General features: G+C 43.5%; 1 protein-coding gene and 1 long non-coding RNA gene across 10 annotated transcripts in view; one reads left to right on the forward strand and one right to left on the reverse strand.

The window, feature by feature from the left end:
• The window catches only part of RBFOX1 (RNA binding fox-1 homolog 1), a 2,538,143-nt gene that overhangs the window by 1,877,709 nt on the left and 638,423 nt on the right, over positions 1-22,011 (forward strand). The gene's annotated exons all lie outside the window — the stretch shown is intronic.
• Positions 5,677-21,741, reverse strand: LOC115658478. Its single transcript, XR_004002300.1, has 3 exons — positions 21,659-21,741; positions 7,982-8,141; positions 5,677-7,116 (listed from the first exon to the last, which is right to left on the reverse strand). It is a non-coding gene; the product is annotated as an uncharacterized LOC115658478 (long non-coding RNA).

Below are 22,011 nucleotides of genomic sequence, written 5' to 3' on the forward strand. Positions count from 1 at the left end.
TAAGAGCATTGCAAACATGCAAAACTTGGCATATGCTGCTCCTTGAATTATAATAGGGAATTAGATGAGGAAAGCACAGGATTCTGTTTGGAAATGTAACTAGAGCAGGGCAGTCTTTGCAAACAGCTGCAAAGAAAGTGCCTAAGCCATCTCATTTTGGCATAGCTTTGGTCTGTCAAATAACTCGTAATGAAGGTGTAGAATTATGAAAACAGCTGATACATGCTTGAAAATCTGAAGTGAGGAAAGAATAGGAGTTCCAGAGAAAGCTTAGCAGTTAAAATGGAGAGTTTGTTTATAGCAGGGATATTTTCCCCAGCAATAAACTTTAAGTTAATGTTAACAATTTAATTTTGAATCTTTCCATTGCTAAAATCTGGATTGCTTTTCAATTTCCTGCAGAACTTAATGTGTATGCAAATTAAAGAGGAGAAATTTTAGATTGTATTTTACAAACATGCCTAATTATTACTTAATTTTTAGTTTCTCTTTGTTTCTCATAGCTCAATTTCCTGAAACTAAACAGAACACAACTTTGGGTTTAATGATTTATTTTAAATCTTTTTGCACTATGATTTAATTGGATGTTAAGTTGCTTTTCCTTGCAGTTCCAAATACTATAGTTTTTGCTATAGCTCTTATATAATTTAAAGAAATGGGCAATGTTTATATTTTCCTTGAATGAGTTATGTACCATAATATTGTAATAGCTCTTAAAACAGATTAGTTATCCAGATATCTGTGAGATAATGTGTGTTAATCTAGGCCAAGTTTTCAAACTTGGCTGCCTAAAGTTGGAGCTTTGAATCCACAATTAGGTACCTAAATATAAATTGCCTAATTTTTCTAACATGAGGGTACCTTTTGCTCCCATTGACTTAACTGGGATAGTGTGTGCCCTCAACACTTCTGAACATCAGGCCACTAATATTTAGGTGCTTAAATATTGATCCAGGAGACCAGCTTGAGACACCCAGATATTGAAATGTTGGCCATAGTTCCTTATTCCAAACATATTCCTCAATGAACATTGTATCTAAAATAGAAAGATGGCAGTATTGTTTCCATTGGCATTAATGACAAAACTCCCATTGACTTTGGTGCAGGATCAGGCTCCGATTGTTGTGTATTTCTCTGTACTGTACAGCACTTTACTGTTGTATAAGACCTGGGTTAGGGCAGTAGGTCTGCCACAAGGACAGGTAATAGGAAAATGTTTGGACAGAGCACTTTAAGTGGTAGTGAATTATGTAAATGCCTGCTCTACTCAAAGCCAGTATCTCTTTAAAAGAAGCCCAGTGCTTGCTTTGAACAAACACATTTTAATATTAACAACATGTTTAAGAATGTCAGACGAGGCATTGCAAAATTGAGTTTTCCTTGTTGTACTCATTTATCTATATCAGATGTATCAAGTATTAGGGTTTTTTTCAGATAACCCACAAGATTATAGTTATCTTTATTTTTCTAATTGGGACTGCAATTAAAAGTGGAACTAATACCTCTTTTAGTATTGCTATAGGTGCTTTGTGTCTTGTATTTATATTCCCCAAGGAAATGCTTTATTTAAGAAAAAGGCATTATCCTTGGCTGCTTTTATATGTAACTACAGCTTGATTTCTTTGCAGAAACATTAAATGTCCTAAGATTATTCTCTAATTAAAGCTGATCATGGATTCCCCCCCACACACACACATAAACACCCCCCCCACTTTGCACAGTACTGTCAATTACCTCTTATGAATGCTTTCAATCTTGATGGACATAACTGAACATGAGCCTAAGTGGTAAAAACAGATCAATATATTGGGGCAGTTTTGGATGGTATTCTATAGGTAGGGGTTTCTGCAATGGAACACTGATAATTTATAGACAGGAGCAAGGGGTTGAGAGCCACACAATGGATGAGTAGATAGTGATAGTGAATCCAGGGGAGTTGTGATCAGAAAGGTGTGGTGGAACACACTGAACCAGCGTCAAAGTAGCAATAGTTATCTGGGATCATGGGGGTGAACTGGGATGTAACTGATAGCTGGATCCCAACAGTCCTCTAAACCCAGTGCACATAAATAGCTTTATTCTGTGCATTATGTAGATAATTCCCAAATTTAAACTGAGCTGTTGAACATAGTGCGTGCAAGACCATTCTGAATGAACACCTCCCGACTCACAGGAAAAATAGTGGATTAGATTGAAAGGGGTTTGAGGTTCTAGTGCATTGTTACAGGTTCATGACCAGCTAGAGTAATTGGTAGAACCATTTCAAAGCATAAATGATGATTTTACTGCTGGACCTGGCTCTAATACACTACTAGATAAAACAAGATTCCTATGTAGATGGCTCCGTGACTGTCAAAAGCCCAGTAAGGTATTTTGTAGAGCATTAATCATCTTAGTTTCTTTTCTGGGCATCTGAAAACTTTTCAGTGCTGCAGAGTTTCTCCAACTTTTAAATATGTTCTATCATGTGTGCTTTGAACTAAGATACTGCTCACACCACTGTACAAGTATGGGTGACACTGCCTAGCTACCAGTTATCAGGATTTTGAGGAACCTTGAAGTAGCATAGTGCAACATCTAACTCCGAAATTGGCAATAGAAGTACTATGCTATGTTTCTTCTCCAGGGAAGACTTGTTTGAATGCATATGAAGGCAGTTTTGCAGTGGATAAGTAACTGGAGTAGAAGACAGACCTGGACAGATGCTGTTGCCCAGCCCCAGTTTGCTACTGAAGTTGTGTATAGTGGCCGGCCTCTGAGGAGAATTCCTCCCAGCACAGGCCCAGTGTACCTATGTCATAAATGTCCCAGTGCTGTGATTTTTTTCCCTATGGAATGATGGAGGTGGGAGTGCGGTAAGCCTGTGGTACATGCCAATGTGCATGCAATAGGTGTTGTCTTTGGTTTGAGATCTGAGTACAATTGACCTTATGTAACTGACTATGTGAACAGGGGGGTTTCTGGCTGTAGAACAATTCCGAATTCCACTAGTGGCTTTAAAGCCATCTTTGCCCCTCTCTTTTTGGGCTACATTTCTGTGCTGGACTTCCTGGAGATGGAGCATAGGCTCTCACTCTTTAGTTATAGTTGTAGCTCTCACACTGACTTGCTGTGCTCTTGGGCAACGTCACTCAACTTCTTGTGCTTCATTTCCTTTCTGTAAGCTAAAGAGAAAGTTTTGGGGGTTCTAACAGATCACAAGTGGAATATGAGCCATTGAGACAGTTGCAAAAAAAGCTAATTTTCTAGTAGGGTATTAACAGGAGTGTTAGATGTAAGACATGGGAGGTAATTGTCCCAATCTATTTGGCACTTGTGAGGCCTCTCTGGAGTGTGTCCAGTTCTGGGCATAACACCTTAGAAAAATTGGCCAAATTGGAGAGGGTTCCGAGGAGAGCAACAAAAACGATGATAAAATAAATAAATAAAAGTTTAATAAACCTGACCTATGCAGAAAGATTTAAAAAAAAACTAGGCATGGTTAATCTTGAAAGAAAATTACTTAAGGATGACCTGATTGCAGTCTTCAAATATGTTAAGGGCTATTGTAAAGAGGAATGTGATCAATCATTCTCCATGTCCACTGAGGGTAGTGTCAGGAGTAATGAGGTTAATTTGCAGCAAGGAAGTTTTAAGCTAGATATTATGAAAAACTTTCTGTTAGGATAATTAAACACAAGAATAAGCTTCTAAAGATGGTTGTGAAATTCCCATTATTGAAGGTTTTTAAAAACAGGTTAGACAAATACCTGGTAAGAATGGTCTAGGTATACTTGGCCCTGTTTCAGTGTGAGGGGATGAGCTAGACTGGTGGCTCTCAACGTTTCCAGACTACTGTATCGCTTTCAGGAGTCTTATTTGACTTGTGTACCCCAAAATTTCACCTCACTTAAAAACTACTTGCTAACAAAGCAGGCATAAAAATACAAAAGTATGCAGCATGCTATTACTGAAAAAATGTTCACTCTCTCATTTTTACCATATAATTCTAAAATAAATCAATTGGACTATAAATATTATACTTACTGATCTATATACTATACACTGAAATGTATAGAAAGTCATTGTCTGTATGAAAGTTTAGTTTGTACTGACTTAGCTAGTGGTGTTTATGTACCCTGTTGTAAAACTAGGCAAATATTTGGATTGATGTACCCCTTGAAGACCTCTGTGTACCTCCAGGGGTACACCTACCCCCGGCTGAGAACCACTGAACTAGATGACACCTTCAGTTCCCTTACAGCCCTGTATTTCTATGCTTCTATGTGATGCTGTCAGAGCTGAGTCTATAGAGCCTGTAGGCAAACTTCAGTTATTTTTAATATTTGCATTTTGTCCAAATTTCAACTTATGTTGATTTGAACTTTTAGAATCAGCTTCTTTTGATAATTGAGGCACTGATAATGAATGGCAATGAAATTGGAACTGTAATACTGCACTAACAGTAACTTCACCTTCTCTTCTCCCAGAAATATTTTTACAAAAGCAGAGTCAAAGACAGTTTAGATGATGCCAGAAAATACAGCCTTCGTAGAATAGTGAGCTTTCAAATGTAATTTGGCACTTTCTGTGGCAGAGAGGAAATATATTCTTTAAAATTCTAGTCAACAGACGACTCTGTCTTGTCAAAAAACAACTCGCCTGCTAGAATTCCTAAGTTTATGGACTGTGACTCATGGTTTAATGGAAAAAACAAAATCAAATAAGTGCCAATCTCACCTGAGTATGAGAAGTTTGAAAACATAAATGGTATATGCTTATGGAAAGGGGCAGTGGAAAAGCAGAGTTGTACAGACTCATTATTTTTCCCAAACTGTGTTTCAGCATTTCATTCTCCATGTTAGGTTATAGAGTCCCATTCTTCCATTGTGAAGAAAGGTTTCCTATCTGTGAACTCCTTTAATGCTTAGGACAAAAGTTAACTTGTCAAAAATGGTATGAAGTAACAGTTTAAATTGCAAAAGTCTGTAGTCATAATCCAAACCTCTGCATATGTTCAATTCCTAGGCAGCACTTTGTTTCGTGTATGTATTGATAACCAGCAGCTAATGAAAGTACTAAGTACTTTAAAGTACTGTACTAAGATTCCCTCACTCCCACGCTCCAAACTTGGATGATTAAAAGTATGCATCTATGTCCATACTAAATCCCCAAAGTAGGAGACCTAATCTGAAAAATACTGAGCAACTGCAATTCCTGTTGATCATAGGTACTCAACACCTGTGGAAAATCAGGCCTTTTTTTTTTTTTTTAAATGTGTGTGGATTTAGACACTTTGACTCAGTCACCAGTACTTGAAAATGTTGGCCAAAATGCATTTGTGTAAGATTGCGTCTTTCTCAAACAGAAGTTGGTCCAATAAAAGAGATTACCTCACCCATCTTGCCTTTTTTAATATCCTGGGACCAACGTGGCTAATTCATCACTGCATATTCCATAGTTCCTTTCATTTCTCACTCAAACTTGTGTCCTGTTGTTCCAGAAGAAAAAATATATAGTAAACCACTGGGTCATTATCTTCTGGTGTTAGGCAGTATGTCTAATTAAGTAGGGTTTTTTAATTTGTAAAATATAGTGTTCTTTTAATAATGTTGTCTTGTTTCAATTCTCAAACAGGCGCTCTGAATAAATGAGTAGCTCTGGAATATAAAATTCAGTTAGGAGAATAATTACTGAGATGACCAACTGTGTGATTTGAAAACGTTTCTTTCTTATTTTCTTTTTTATTGTTACATTTGTAATTCATAAACACTGAATGATTAAGAAGCTAGCTAAGAGCAGTAGTATCTAAAAATGAGACTCTGTAGCCAGAATGACAAATCCTTAGGCACCGCTATAAAACATACGGATCAGTAACACACAGCCATAAGAATATATTGACTGTGGCCCACACTCATCAGAAGAAGATTGATCAATCCAGCTGACTTGCATTAATTGTGAAATAGAAAGAACGATGCGATCAATGATAGGCATGAAAGTGCAGCGGTAATGATGCCACATCTAGCTAATCCAATAATAGGGAACCTGATGTATAGCATATTGGAATTCCACTGTTCAAGCCCTGTCACAATAAAGTATATCCTGCAATTATGGGGAAAAATTGAGCAGGCAGCAGTTGAGCCAGGCTAATCAGCCAATGCCACAGTAGTTCTACTGATTAAACACTAAATTAAGTGGCACTCCAGCTCTGAACTTGTCTGAATTGAAAAAAAAATCCTTGAGTTAACGTGAAAAGTTTTTGTATTTTAATCAAAGTAAACTCTGAATATTAAAATTTGCATGAGTTCATCTCATTAACTGTGAACTTTTTAAACAATTTATAAATTCATCTCCTGCTGTTAGCTACAAAGAAGAAGGACCAAATGTTGAACTGAGAGGCGGGAGTATCCCATGCTTTAAAAAAAAAAAAATCAATTAGACTTGATATAAACTCAAAGAACTGTTTGGGAAAAAAAGAATACATTCAACAGGCCCCTAGAGAATTTAAATTTTGTTAACTTCTTAACTGTTTGCCTGAGGGCACCATCTTTAGTCTATGCTGAGCTTTACAAGTTGATTGGGGGAAGAGGAGTTTATTAGGCAATGGATGCAGTCGTGGACTTCAGCTAGAGCTACAACTGGATCCATTGAATATCTAAAACAGTGGTCAAACTGTCTAACACTTCAAAAATCTCCAAAACCCACTGTATGGCTGTTTCATCACATTAATAGGAACTAAAAAGTTAAACATATAAATGCTGCAGCTCACAATTTTCAATGATTTTCTTCTACTTGATTTTAAATGTATTTATCTGAGCTCAGCTTTGCCATTTTGACACAGTGGGCAAGATAACATTTTTTTGGGGGGGGTTATGTTTGTTTAAGATACAGCCTTGACTGAAGGACACTGCAGATCAGTGCTGCCCCAGAAGGATCACCAGAGAGGCTGTAGCTCAGAGAATCACAATCTCCTTAGGGTTTCCCTTGTGCAGAGGGGATAAATTATCTTCTTCATCTGTTAGGATGGGAAAGCTTGTTCCCCTTGGTGAGCCTTGCTGCTTAGGCAGGTTCAGAGGGGTGATGGGACCATGAGTCTGCCTCCTCCTTAGCTTTCCTCGCTCCCTTACTGGAGTCTTTCTGAGGAGGGAAGAGTAAGCAATCCAAGTGAAGAAAGCACAGGGACTGTGTAGCTTTTGTGTGAGACTTTCTGCAGCCACACATTTTCCTGCCTTCCCCAACACAGACCCTCATACAATCTGGTCAGAAGGTCGTGATCCTTAGCCCAGCCCAGATAATTAGACTTTGCCTTCCAGAATTCCACACTGAAATTTCAGTGTCAGAGCAGCTAACCAGAGTTAAAAGCCAAGTTGCCATGTTGTTACTGCTGTTTTAACCTAAGTTAAGTATCAGAGGGGTAGCCATGTTAATCTGGATCTGTAAAAGCAGCAAAGACAGTCCCTACGTAAAAGGATAAATGAACACAAATCAGCTATTAGGAATGGCAATATACAAAAACCTGTATGAGAACACTTCAATCTCCCTGGCCACACAATAGCAGATGTAAAGGTAGCCATCCTGCAGCGAAAAAACTTCAGGACCAGACTTCAAAGAGAAACTGCAGAGCTCCAGTTCATCTGCAAATTTGACCCCATCAGTTCAGGATTAAACAAAGACTGTGAATGGCTAGCCAACTACAAAAGCAGTTTCTCCTCCCTTGGTGTTCACATCTCAACTGCTAGAAGAGGGCCTCATACTATCTGATTGAACTAACCTTGTTATCTCCAGCTGATTCTTGCTGCATATATATACACCTCTTTTGAAATTTCCACTACATGCATCCGATGAAGTGAGTATTCACCCACGAAAGCTCATGCTCCAATACGTCTGTTAGTCTATAAGGTGCCACAGGACTCTTTGCTGCTTTAACCTAAGTTAGTTAACACAGGTTAGCTAATACAAGTTAAGAACATGCTTTTTTTTTTTTTGCACTGTAGACACTCACTTGGATATTGTCACAGCTGGCAGGCTTAGTCAGCTGTGGTCTTGTAGACTGCTGAAAGGTGGAGCCAATGGGCATACATCCTAAACTGTCTGAAAGTTACTCCATTTCACATTATTGCAGCAAGGCTGGGTTGTTTGCCTCTCTTTGGTGAAATGCAGCCCTGCTGAAAGCAAACATAACTCTAGTGAAATCAGAAAAGGTACATGAGAAATTAATTCGGCCCCATCACGCTGGCAGACTGGACAGACTATCAAAAAGAAGGGCAGAAGCCCAAATTGGTTGTATACTCTATAATTAGATTTCACCAACCCAGTAACACGTGTGAATAACTAAAGCACTATGACAGTCTTACAGTGGAGTCAAAGACAGTCTCCTTGAGCTGTCTCTGGGGAAGCTGGACTATGTGAAAGATGGTTACTTTACACCAGAAATCACAACGAAGGACCAGTCAGTTACCCCAGGTCAATTGCACTCAGATCTCAAACCAAAGACAACGCCTATTCCCAGTCCTGTAATAAACTAACTAAAGATTTATTAAGAAAAACATATGAATTATTTATAAGGTTAAAGCAGATAAACACACGCACAAATGAGTTAGTTTTATATTTAAACAGGTTATATAAGCTTCTATAATAAACCACTATGTCCTCTAGGGTTGACCCATGCCAGGTAGCATGGGGAGCTCTTGCTTATGTTTAGGAAAGTCCAGATAGCATAAAGAGACCCAGTTTCTCCTCGTCAGGGATTTTTATTCCCTTCACCCCAGAATTCAAGCCGATGAGATCAGTTCATGTGAAGTTCTCCCATTCTTGGAGGGAATGAGGAATGTAGTCAACAAGTTCTCTGTCGTTTGATGCTATGCAATGCCTCATTTGCCTTCAGTGGGCCATCTTGTGTACAGGACCAGCACTTCACTTTAAATAATGCTGCTTTTCCTGTTTGAGTCACACAGTTACAGAGATTTACAATGCAAACACTTAATATCACTTTATACTATGGGATAGAGGTATTATAAGTAAGATTAATACATGCAGCATCCTACAGGCATTTCATGAAGTCTATATGCTGAACACACTCTTATAACACTAATACACCTCTACCCCAATATAATGCTGTCTTCGGGAGCCAAAAAATCTTACCGCATTATAGATGAAACCGTGTTATAGCGAACTTGCTTTGATCCGCTGGAGTGCGCAGCCCTGCCCCCGCAGAGCACTGCTTTACCACGTTATATCTGAATTCATGTTATATCGGGTCACGTTATATCAGGGTAGAGGTGTATCTGTTAACTATAGTAACCTACAGGTGAGCCAGACTGGTTTCCAGCTATATATTTGTCAGCATACAGTGAGGCCCGAGGCCTTGGCATGAACTGGCACCTGGTCTGCCAGCGTCACAAGCCTAATTTAATTTAAGGTTAAATCGAAATGTCCTTGATTTTAATGATTTCTTCTAACAATCTTATGGCATGATTCTTCCTTCATTTAGGCCAGTTTTACACTAAAAGAATTTCTTTAAGTTTATTCATTGAATTACTCATGGTTTGTATTTCTGTACTGAGAAGAGAATCTGCATTTTATCCTTTAAGCATGCTTTTGTGAGTTCTTATTTTGGATGCGCTTTGAAATATTTGGTGATATAGCCTTCTGACCCAAAGGCAAAGAAAATGACTCTGCCACTGATGAGAGTTGCACTGAAGTCCTATCATTTTTTGAAGGATTTCACTTCAGTGGAAGTATTGTGTCACTGGACATCATATGTGACACTTCCAGTGACGTATCGTATCTATGGGGTCCTTCCTTATGACACAGTGAAGTTATAACTTTCCGTCAAAGTCATTTTCAGTGATAAGAAAATAAAACATCTAACTGTAATATCTATTTATATGTCAAAAAGGCAGCAATTAGTTTAGATAACCAGACAAATTTAGCTTTTAGAAATCTTTGTTAGCTGATGTGCTCAAGAAAGTCTAAAAATGGTGACAAAAACAATTTTGTGTCAATTGATTCAGTAGTACCTATTTTTTTTTCTATTTAGTGGAAATAGGAATAGAGCATCTGAGCTAGGTTTCACTTTTTAAAACCCATATGTTATAAACTGAATGTAGGCTTTTGAATGGAAACCTTATTGTGAACCTGATGGTAAAACAACTGTAGAGACAACTTTAAATACTCATCTAAATGAGATTTATAGGAAGCCCAGAATATTAATTTACGTTTTGATTTGTGATTGCATTAAGCATTAAATCTTAACTGTACACCTTCCTCTCATAAAGGAAAAAGACAGAATTCAAACTATACAGTGTTAAATAATTGCTGTGGAACAAACCTTCCCCTTCCCCAAGTCTTTGTTCCTTTCTTTTGTCTCTTGGGAATTCTATTAAGTTGAATACAATTTTCATGAATTATGTTCCAGCAGTAAATAAGACCTAGTGGATTTTAGTTCTTTCTGGGACAATTAATTTCAAACCAACCTGTGTAAAGGAAAGCACAGTGCTTTTGTTTTTAATAATCGCTGGAAAGCTGTGCATGCAGTATTAGAATAGAAATATTGGGTTTCCTTTTAAGTTTTGACTAATCCCAATAGACCAACAAGCTGCTATGAATAATTCTATGAATAATTCTGTGAACTTCTAGTGAAAGAGTTCAGATCTTAGTCTTTCTGTAATAGATCATAGTATTTATTTGAGGCATAAAGTCAAAACATCTCAACATGAAGGCAAGTGTTCTTGCAGTGCAGGCATTTCCTGTCAAGACACTGAAGTAATAACAGACAACCTAAAGACATCAACAGAAAGCAATGAGCTGAGTACGATAATGCTTTCTTGTACATTTTCTTTCCAAACCAAGCTGTTAGATACCTCCCCTTGTGTGTAAAGTTAACAATCCAGTAACTGCATGCTGCAAAAACGTAGGTACATGCTTAACTTTACAAAGTAATCCCACTGAATAAAACTAAGCATGTATACCAGTCTTTGCAGTATCATAGCCTATGACTGCCCTTAGTTGTTGTGCCATTCTTCAAGTACCCCCCAAAAAACTTGTCCTGCATTACATGTTGCTTTTTTATAATTTGCTAGAAAGCTAATCCCAGTATTTCTTTAATGGTTTTTCAGAATGTATGTAAAAAGGATCTTTATACATGGCTAAAACTTAGTATGTGGAAGAATGGGACAGCAAAATTTCAATACTGGGCTTAGCATCTGATTCTCCCTGAATAGCAACAAGTAATGTGACATTCCCACAGTAAGCAGTGAACATTAATGCTGCAGGTGGAACAATATCTGTCTTACCAATTTATAGGCAGTACCTCTGTGTTAGGGAGACTTGATTTTTAAAATAAAATGTGAAACAATGTACAGATGTATTGATAACTCTGGAATGAAGTGTATAGAACTTCAAGTACTTGAGTGTTAAGGGTTAACATTTTCCTCTAGAGAAAAGGAGAGGCTCTTTCTCATGCCCCAAAGTATTGTAAATCAGTGGTTCTCAACTAAGGTGTACACAGAGGTCTTTCAGGGGGTACAACTCATATAGATATTGGCCTAGTTTTACAGCAGACTACATAAAAAGCACAAGTAAAGTCAGTACAAACTAAAATTTCATATAAACAATGACTTGTTTATCCTGCTCTACATACTATACACTGAGATGTAAGTTCAATATTTATATTCCAGTTGATTCATTTTATAATTATATGGTAAAAATTAGAAAGTAGGCATTTTTTCAGTAATAGTGTGCTGGACACTTTTATTGTATTTTTATGTCTGATTTTGTAAGCAAGTAGTTTTCAGGTGAGTTGAAACTTGGGGGTACACAAGACAAATCAGACTCCTGAAAGGGATACTGTAGTCTGAAAAGATTGAGAGCCACGGTTGAAAACAACGACTAGTGAAAGTAACATCCTCCAAGTTCATTTGTCAATAAGCTGGTTGAATGAGAGACTCTGCTGGGATCAATTAAGATGATGCAGATATAAAAATGGAAAGCCAAGTTTCTCTCTTTCTTGCTTGCCTTCCCTCCCCATCCCCATGATCTCTCACAGTGTACTCTGACATACAAGCCTCCAAGTCCTGATGAGCACTGAGAGCAGACAAGGTTTTGTTAATAACTTGAGAGCAGGCGAACTTGTCAAAATAATTTTTAATTATGTTAACAAGCTGCGCTTGACGTATACTCCAGACAACATGACACTTTAAATCTGGATACTATAGTATAGCGTTGTCAACTGATCCAGAGCTGGTCAAATTTGACTTTGTCAAATTGTAGGCAGACCAATGTCTTCAAACTAGACTTGAAAACTTAGTATGCTCGCCTATATGCATTGCTAGAATGGAATCATTTATATCTTAGCATTAATATAGGAAATAGTCAATAATTGTGTTTTAATAACTAGTCCAGTTATCTTATTTCTACCCACCATCTCTGTTTATGAAAAATATAATTTCAGACAATGTTCTTTGATGAGGGAAACAGAGGTTGTGCATATAGTCTTTGTATAATTGATTCAGACTATTTCTGAAAAAGTGACTATGAACTTCCCTCCTTGGTGGTGAAGGCTCATGTTTTCTTGCTTATTTGTTACAGATGCTGTTTAGACAATGATTGTAAAGCCATTTTAAATGCTGGGCCATTTCATTCCTGATTTTATTTTCTGTTCAAGCTGACCATGTTTCCATTCTAACATTTTGCTTTTTTTTTAATTTTTTTTTTTCCCTTCAGTCCTTTCTGTTTTAACTTGTTTGGACAGAACTCTTTTTTTCCCCCTCTTCAAAACAGATGGTGGCAACACTGTTCTCTCTAAATAAAAAACAAAACAGCTGTTAAGGTGCAGCCGAACTAGACCAGCAGTGTGTATCTGCTTTCAATGTTGCAAACCCTCCCTTGGCCTTCTGGAAAGGCAGGGGCCTTCCTAAACTAAACACATAGTGTCTTGTTACAAAATGTAACAGTAAAAAAAAAAAATCACAAATAATCCAAAGGTTTGATATACTGTAGATTTGGCACCCTTCCATTTTTTGCCATATTTAATCCAGACCTAATTTAAGTAAAATTTATTGCAGGCTAATAACCATAAAATATTATGAGGGAATAAAATCAATCTGGCCCAAATCTTGGAATTGCAAAACACACACACACACACACTCTCTCTCTCTCTCTCTAGTGGACTACTGCTTACGCAGTAGTCTCAGGACATGTCTACATCTAAAATTTGCAGCGCTGGTTGTTACAGCTGTATTAGTACAGCTGTATAGGGCCAGCGCTGCAGAGTGGCCACACTTACAGCAACCAGCGCTGCAAGTGGTGTTAGATGTGGCCACACTGCAGCGCTGTTGGGCGGCTTCAAGGGGGGTTCGGGGAACGCGAGAGCAAACCGGGAAGGAGACCAGCTTCGCCGCAGTTTGCTCTCGCGTTCCCCGAACCCCCCTGCAAACCGCAGGGAAGGAGACCTGCTTGCTCGGGGGTTCGGGGAAACGAGAGAGCAAACTGGGAAAGGAGACCAGCTTCGCTGCGGTTTGCTCTCGCGTTCCCCGAACCACCCTGCAAACCGCAGGGAAGGAGACCTGCTTGCTCGGGGGTTCGGGGAACGAGAGAGCAAACCGGGAAAGGAGACCAGCTTCGCTGCGGTTTGCTTCTCGCGTTCCCCGAACCACCCTGCAAACCGCAGAGAAGGAGACCTGCTTGCTCGGGGGTTCGGGGAACGAGAGAGCAAACCGGGAAAGGAGACCAGCTTCGCCGCGGTTTGCTCTCGCGTTCCCCGAACCACCCTGCAAACCGCAGGGAAGGAGACCTGCTTGCTCGGGGGTTCGGGGAACGAGAGAGCAAACCGGGAAAGGAGACCAGCTTCGCCGCGGTTTGCTCTCGCGTTCCCGGAACCACCCAGCAAACCTCAGGGAAGGAGACCTGCTTGCTCGGGGTTCGGGAACGCGGGAGAGCAAGCCGGGGAAGGAGACCAGCTTGATTACCAGAGGCTTCCTCAGGTATGCTGGATACCTGCTTATTCCACGGGAGGTCAAGAAAAGCGCTGGTAAGTGTCTATACTTGATTACCAGCGCTGGATCACCAGCGCTGGATCCTCTACACCCGAGACAAAACGGAGTATGGCCAGCGCTGCAAACAGGAGTTGCAGCGCTGGTGTGCCCTGCAGATGTGACACCTCCTAAGTTGCAGCGCTGTAACTCCCTCACCAGCGCTGCAACTTTCTGATGTAGACAAGCCCTCAGCTTTAGGAAGCCAAGGCAGCATTTGAGTGTAATGGCCACTGTTTCCAAAGGACTGTGGGCCCAGATAGTCTGTCATTCCACCAGCACCAGGTATATTCTTGGAGAGTGCAACGCTGCACTTGGACCCTCCTGTGTGGAAAAGGTGGTTGGCAGCCTCTTTAGCATTATCCCCTTTTCCTATGTACCCCAGTGACACTGCTTCTGGATTCAAAAGAGCGTAGTGGGAGGGGAAGTAGGCAGGGATCTGGGAAAATACATTGTCCCTGTGTTCAGCTCATTGGAAATTTCCTGGAAAATGCAATACAGCCTGGCTTGTATTATCTGTTGTGTGAGTCACACTCTAGTCAGCCATAACCAAGAGGAGTCGCTGAAAGCGTGGGTCTAATGGAGTGGTGCTGCAAAGATGGGGCGTGGGAGTTGCATTGGGAGTTAGAGTTAATGCAGAAGCACAGCGGATCTGTGTGATTCGTCTTGGTCTCCGTGTCAATACCTGTGGAGGCAAACCCAGCAGACTTTGCTGGAGTCTCCTTGCAAACATTTTCTGTGCCTGGGACTCTTCCTGTGTGTTTTACCAAAGCAAGGCTGATCAAGGCCCAGGGGATTATGCTGCTCTGCCAAAGGGAAACTGTCATGGACAATTTAAATTTTGCATTTCCTATATCTAGCTAAGGGCCCAACAGACAAAAAACTTTGTTATTCAAATGTGTTTACAATGTTAGATCCTTTGCTCGAGGCCATGTCTACATCTAAAACTTTACAGCGCTGGTTGTTATAGCTGTATAGTACAGCTATATAGGGCCAGCGCTGGCAGAGTGTCCACACTTACTGCTAGCAGCAGCTGCAAGTGCTGTTAGATGTGGCCACACTGCAGCGCTGTTGGGAGTGATGCATTGGTGGGCGCTATCCCACAGGGCACCTCGTCCCAAGCGGCGCTGGGGCTTGTGGGAAGGGGAAGGGAAGAGTGTGATTGTCCTTCTGCTTCCTGTTCCTGTTCAACGGCCAGGGGTTGCTTTGGTACACATGCGAGCACTGTGGCAGCATTGTGACTCTAAAGCGGGTTTTTCTGCATTATCTTTCAAGATGGATCCTCAGGTACTGATACCTTACTATGGACTATTGCCAGCACATCTCGCCTTACTGTTGATCTAATCCTTAGGCTGCTAAATGTGCGTGTGACTGACATTGAGGAGTGGGACGATGGTACTGAATCGCATCAATATGCAGACAGTACAATGCTAGTGGCAATAACAGACGTGCTCTGCTCCGTGGACCGGCGCGTTTGGGCTCGGGAAACCAGCACTGAGTGGTGGGATCACATCGTCCTCCAGTCATGGGATGACGAGCAGTGGCTGCAGAACTTTCGTATGAGGAAAGCCACTTTCATGGGACTTTGTGATGATCTCGCCCCCAACCTGCGGCGCATGAACATGAGATTTAGAGATGCCCTTTCTGTGGAGAAGCGGGTGGCTATTGCAATCTGGAAGCTGGCAACTCCAGACTGTTTCCGATCGGTGGCGAACCAGTTCGGAGTGGGAAAGTCCACCGTTGGAATGGTGCTGATGCAAGTTTGCAGGGCCATTAATCGAACACTGACAAGAAGAACCGTGACTCTTGGGAACGTGCAGGACATTTTAGATGGCTTTGCAGAAATGGGCTTCCCTAACTGTGGAGGGGCAGTAGATGGGACGCATATTCCTATTATCTCTCCACCCCACCTGGCATCGGAGTATATAATCGCAAGGGGTACTTCTCTGTGGTTCTGCAAGCGCTTGTGGATCACCGTGGGCATTTCACTGACATTTACTCTGGATGGCCTGGAAAGGTGCACGATGCACGCATATTTAGGAACAGTGCCCTGTGCAGGAGGCTTTAGGCCGGGACCTTTTCCCAGATCACAAGATAACAGTAGGGGAAGTGGAAATGCCCATCGTGATTCTGGGAGACCCCGCTTACCCATTAATGTCATGGCCATGAAACCATATACGGGGAAGCTTGAGAGGAGCAAGGAACGGTTCAACTACAGGTTGAGCCGCTGTAGAATGACTGTGGAGCGTGCTTTTGGCCGTTGAAGCCCGCTGGCGCAGTCTGTTCGCGGAAGCTAGATTTGATGAAAGCGCATTACCGCTGTTATATCCGCGTGCTGCACCCTCCTAATATTTGTGAAGGGAAGGTGAAAGGTTCAGTGAGGAATGACCTCCGAGGTTAGACGTTTGGAGAATGAGTTTGCTCAGCCAGAGAGCAGGGCTAATAGGGAGGCCCAGGAAGGGCTTCAAGGATTAGGGATGCTATAAGGGAGCAATTTGATGCTGAGAGCCAGCAGTAATGTTTGGTGCATGTGTTGTGCTTTGCTTTACCTTGCTGTGTATAATTAACCATTTCTATCACCAATAAAACATAGGGAAAGAAATACAAACCAAATCCTTTTATTTGTCATACAGTGAAAAAACAGGAAAGGGGGTATGGGTAGTTCACAGTACATTCAGATGTTTTACTATTTCCTATTTTACTCAGTTGTAACCGTCTGATGCAACTCACCATTACTTTGCTGCAGAATGATGGGGGTGGAGTGCACTGGGTAAGAATTAAACATATCTTGGTTACTAGGTGATCTTATAGGTGTTGGGGGCAGCTGATGATAATAAGGAACTGGGTGCTGCATAAAGCTATTTTGAGGATACACAGGGGGACAAGGAACACTGCTTTGGGAAGGCTGTGGGCTATCACGGTAGATATTTGTCTGCATGGCTACAAGAGACTCAAAAGACTTGGTTTGGCGAGACAGGAGTCTCATCATCTGCCTGGCTATTCTTTTGGCAGACAATTCCTGTCTCCTGCTTTCAGTCAGCCTCCATTCCTGTAAACTTTTTCTCCACTCCTCAGTCTTCCTACTTTCCCTGTTGTAGTGGTTCAGAACGGTCTTGATCAGCTCCTCTTTTGATTTCCTAGGATTGCGCCTCAAATTCTGCAATCTACGTGAGGCCGGTGACACAGCTGCATTACTCGAGTTGCCTAGAAAAAATAGAGATAGAGACATGTAAAGCACAGGGGCATCATTGTTTATTATCAACTTTTGAAGGACACTGGAAACTGTAGGTAGCATCCCTCTCACATACCTCACATAACACTGTAGAGTTCAAGAAAGCTAAGACATGTCTAGCAGTGGGGTGAGTACTTTTGCTTAAAATTCTCCCATGTTAGTGGGATGCCTTGGTTCCTGCTTGGAAGGGGGGCCGGGTGAGGAAAAACCACCCCGCAGGACAGGGTTCCCGCTTGGAAGTGGGGGTGGGGGACTGACAGAGCACACCGCAGGGCAGGTCTCACGCTTGGAAGGGGGGGTGGGGGACGGGCAGAGCACACCGCAGGGCAGGTTTCACGCTTGGAAGGGGGGGTGGGGGACGGACAGAGCACACAGCAGGGCAGGTTTCGCGCTTGGACGGGGGGGTGGGGGACGGACAGAGCACACCACAGGGCAGGTTTCGCGCTTGGAAGGGGGGGTGGGGGACGGACAGAGCACACAGCAAGGCAGGTTTCACGCTTGGAAGGGGGGGTGGGGGACAGATAGAGCACACCGCAGGGCAGGTTTCACGCTTGGAAGGGGGGGGTGGGGGACGGGGCAGAGCACACAGCAGGGCAGGTTTCACGCTTGAAGCGGGGATCGGCGAGGAAGAAGCACCCCGCGGACACGGTTCCCGCTTGGAAGGGGGGGTGGGGACGGACAGAGCACACCGCAGGGCAGGTTTCACGCTTGGAAGGGGGTATCGGCGAGGAAGAAGCACCCCGCCTGGATGCCTACGTGCTGGGAAGGGCGGGGCGGGGGTGGATTGGGGCAGAGGAAACAGACCGCCTTGCGCTGGGGAGCCGTGCTTCTAGCTACCTGCCCTCAATTATCCCTAAACTATCCACAGGCTTTCATAATGCCAGACATATCACTGCTGCGTGTTACCAAGGAAGAGCGGGAGGGTATTCTACAGGAATGCGGATACCGCCCTGGCCCCTATGCAGCTCGCCTGTGTGCGGCCATGGTCCCCCCACCCCTCGCTGCACAGTGGATCGGACGAGTTAGCCTGACCGGGACAGGGACCACGGTGGCTCTACCTATAAACTTGTTAAAGCACATTGCCCAAGATCTAGCTGCAACTTTTCAAGAGATTACTCAGGCAGATTACACAGATGTCATAGATCAAATCAATGGGCTATTCCACGTTTAGGCATGCATGCAGTCAGCCATAACGAGAATCCTGCTATCACAAAGCATTGTAATCTACTTACCACGAGCACGATCCTCAGCTTCCTCATCAACGTCCGCTTCCAGCTGCTGGGACTGGCTAGTCTCCTCAGGGCTAGAGAAGAGCTCCTGGCTGCCTGTGTCCTGAGACTCCGGGGTGTCCCCCTCAACGCCAGTAGCATCACTGTATTCATCCTCTACACCATCCCCCAATTCTCCCTGCTCTGAACTCTCCATCGTGCTCCTAGGATTCACAGTGGGGTCACACCCAAGAATGGCATCCAGCTCCTTGTAAAACCTGCAGGTTGTGGGGGCTGCTCCTGAGCGTCGGTTTCCCTCACGGGCTTTGCAATATGCACTCCTCAACTCCTTAATTTTTACTCTGCATTGCAAGGCGTCCCGTTCGTGGCCCCTTCTCATCATGGACTGCGATATCTGACCATAGGTATCGTAGTTTCTCCTTCTTGAGCGCAGCTGTGTTTGAACAGCCTCATCTCCCCACACACTAATTAGATCCTGCAGCTCTGCATTGGTCCATGCTGAGGCTCGTTTGTTGCGTGGAGGCATGGTCGCTGAATGATTGATTGATTAATTGCACTCCACGCCTGACTGAGCAAACAGGAAGGTGATTTTTGAAATTTCCCGGGGCATTTAAAGGAGGGGTCAGGTGAGCACAGGGCAGAGGAGTTTTCTTGATTACCAGAGAGGTATCCTCAGGTATGCTGGGATACCTGCTTATTCCACGGAGGTCAAGAAAAGCGCTGGTGAGTGTCTACATTGCATTACCAGCGCTGGATCACCAGCGCTGGATCCTCTACACCCGAGACAAAACGGGAGTACGGCCAGCGCTGCAAACAGGGAGTTGCAGCGCTGGTGATGCCCTGCAGATGTGTACACCCTCAAAGTTGCAGCACTGTAACTCCCTCACCAGCGCTGCAACTTTCTGATGTAGACAAGCCCTGAGGAACCCATGCACCTCTGAGCCTTTAATTTGAAGGTTATTGCTCAATACACAAGGAAACCACTTGAATTAGTGTCCTTAACGGTCCATATTCTTTTGCAAAGTGACCCAATGTCCTAGAAAATGCCTTGTTTGCCACCTCCATGAGGCAGTTATTCAGTTTTGACATGCTTTACTGGTTTTAACCCCATTTTAGACTGATTTCTCTCTCACGCACACAGACAGCAGCCTTTGTCAGCTTTTTGCCACAGTAAAAGAAAACGAGGGGGAGAACCAAAAACCTGTAGGAGACCAGGGCCACCAAGAGGATTCAGGGGGCCTGGGGCAAAGCAATTTTGGGGGCCCCTTCCATAAAAAATATTGCAATACTATATTCTCGTGGGGGCCCCTGCAGGGCCCAGGCAAATTGCCCCCACTTGCTCCCTGCCAGGGGCAGCCCTGGGAAAAATAAACCTTCCGCATCTCAGCACAAATCCAGCTTTGAGAAAACTTCTTTACAAGGTATCGCTGGTTCTCAGCATCAACTAGTGCTAAAAGGCACTAAAGCTCATTAAAAGGGCTGGACAAATATTTTCCGTCAAAACTTTTTTTTTGATCGAAAACTAGGGGTTTTTAAAAAGCAGAAAAAAAATCATGGACAATGTCTGCTTTCCTTCAAAATTTGTTGTGGTTTTTTAATTAAAAAGCTGAAATTAGTCTGCCAAAACCTGAATATGGTTTGGGGTTTCAGAAGTGTGCGGCCAAATGTTTGCTGCTTGCTGTGCTTGATTGTTTAAAGAAACACTAAAAATTCTGCTTAAAAAAATCCAAAACTTTTGAACCACCTCAACTTGTGACCAAACGCCTGAGCCCATCCAGTCAGAGATTTTCCAGGTTTCTCACACTCTGCTGGTTTCCTTGACTTATATCTGTCTCCATAACTTTGGGTTCATTTAGGTTAGAACATAAGAACAGCCATACTGGGTCAAAACCAAAGGTCCATCCAGCCCAGTATCCTGTCCACCGATAATGGCCAATGCCAAGTGCCCCAGAGGGAGTGAACCTACAGGTAATGATCAAGTGATCTCTGCTCTGCCATCCATCTCCACCCTCTGACAAACAGAGGCTAGGGACACCATTTGTTACTCACCCTGGCTAATAGCCATTAATGGACTTAACCTCCATGCATTTATCTGTTTCCTAGAGACAGGCTCCATGGGGTCCCTCACAAACTGGAGATGGTTACTATGGGTTTGTCTTTAGTATAGCTTATGTACAAACTCCACGAACTGAGCATTTGAGCTTGTTCCAGAATCTGGGCTGAGCCTATGTTGTGAAAACTGACATGCTCAAAATAGCACATGCATGTGAATGGACACAGGGTGCTAAAATTAAATTAACCCAGAGGTTCTCAAACTGGGGGTCGGGACTCCTCAGGGGGTCACAAGGTTATTACTTGAGGTCGCGAGTTGTCAACCTCCACCTCAAACCCCGCTTTGCCTCCAGCATTTATAATAGTGTTAAATATATAAAAAAGTGTTTTCAGTGTGGGGGGGGGGTTGCACTCAGAGGTTTGCTATGTGAATGGGGTCACCAGGACAAAAAAGTCTGAGAACCACTGAATTAAATCCTCTGAAGCCTCAGGGAATGCCGGGAGGGGGAAGTGTCTCCTTTGGTAGGGTCGGGAAGGAGGTACGTGGTGCAGGATATTACTCTTCTCATGTGATCCCTCCCCCAGTGGCTAATTTTAAATGAAGCTACTCTCCCCTGACATGAATATCCCTATAGCACTGAAATTAAATATAGACTATAATTTGGCATTTGAGAAGTAAAACAGATGGTAGCCCTAATGGAAAAGCTAACAGCTTGGCTCTTCTGCAAGCCTCAACTGCTGAATGAGCTTTAGGGTAGGGAAGGCTGTGCCCTCCCAAACAGCCTAGCCCTGCCCCCTGTCTGACCCCCCTACTTCCTGCCCCCCAACTGCCCACCCCCCTCAGAATCCCCGACCTATCATGTTCCTTGCCCCCTCACCGTCCCCCAGAGACCCACCACCACCACCCTGGGACCCCACCCCCGCTCCCTGTCCCCTGACTGCCCTGACCCCTATCCACCCCCCACTGAGTCCTGACAAACCCCCGGAATGCCCACAATCCAACCTCCCCATTCCCTGTCCCCTGACCGCCCCCCACCACCTCTGACCCCGCCCGGTGTCCAGACTGTCCCCAGGACTTCCAGCCCCTTAGCCAACCCCCCCCGCTCTGGCCCCATAACCCAGGCGCCCCCGCTCACCCAGAGCCTTAGTGCGTTGTAATGCAGTAGTGTCAGGGACGCCCAGAGGATTCCGGGGGCCTGGGGCCATCAGCGGCAGGCGGCTTCCGGTGGACCTCCCACAGGCACGCCTGCGGGAGGTCCACCAGAGCCGTGGGACCGGCAAGCAGCAGGGGGCCCCCCGTGCAGTGAAATGTCTAGAGCCGGCCCTGTTCGGCAGCGGGGGGCCCTTCCGTTCTGGGATCCTCCCCTGAAGTGCCTCGAAGACCTGCGGCGGGGGCCCCCCGCGGGCGAATTACCGCCAAAGCGGGACCCGCCGCTGAAGTGCAGCCCACTCTTCAGCGATAATTCGGTGGCAGGGGCCCCCACCTCGG

The sequence above is a fragment of the Gopherus evgoodei genome, chromosome 10 (genome assembly GCF_007399415.2).
Source record: "Gopherus evgoodei ecotype Sinaloan lineage chromosome 10, rGopEvg1_v1.p, whole genome shotgun sequence".
NCBI classification, from domain to species: Eukaryota; Metazoa; Chordata; order Testudines; family Testudinidae; genus Gopherus; species Gopherus evgoodei.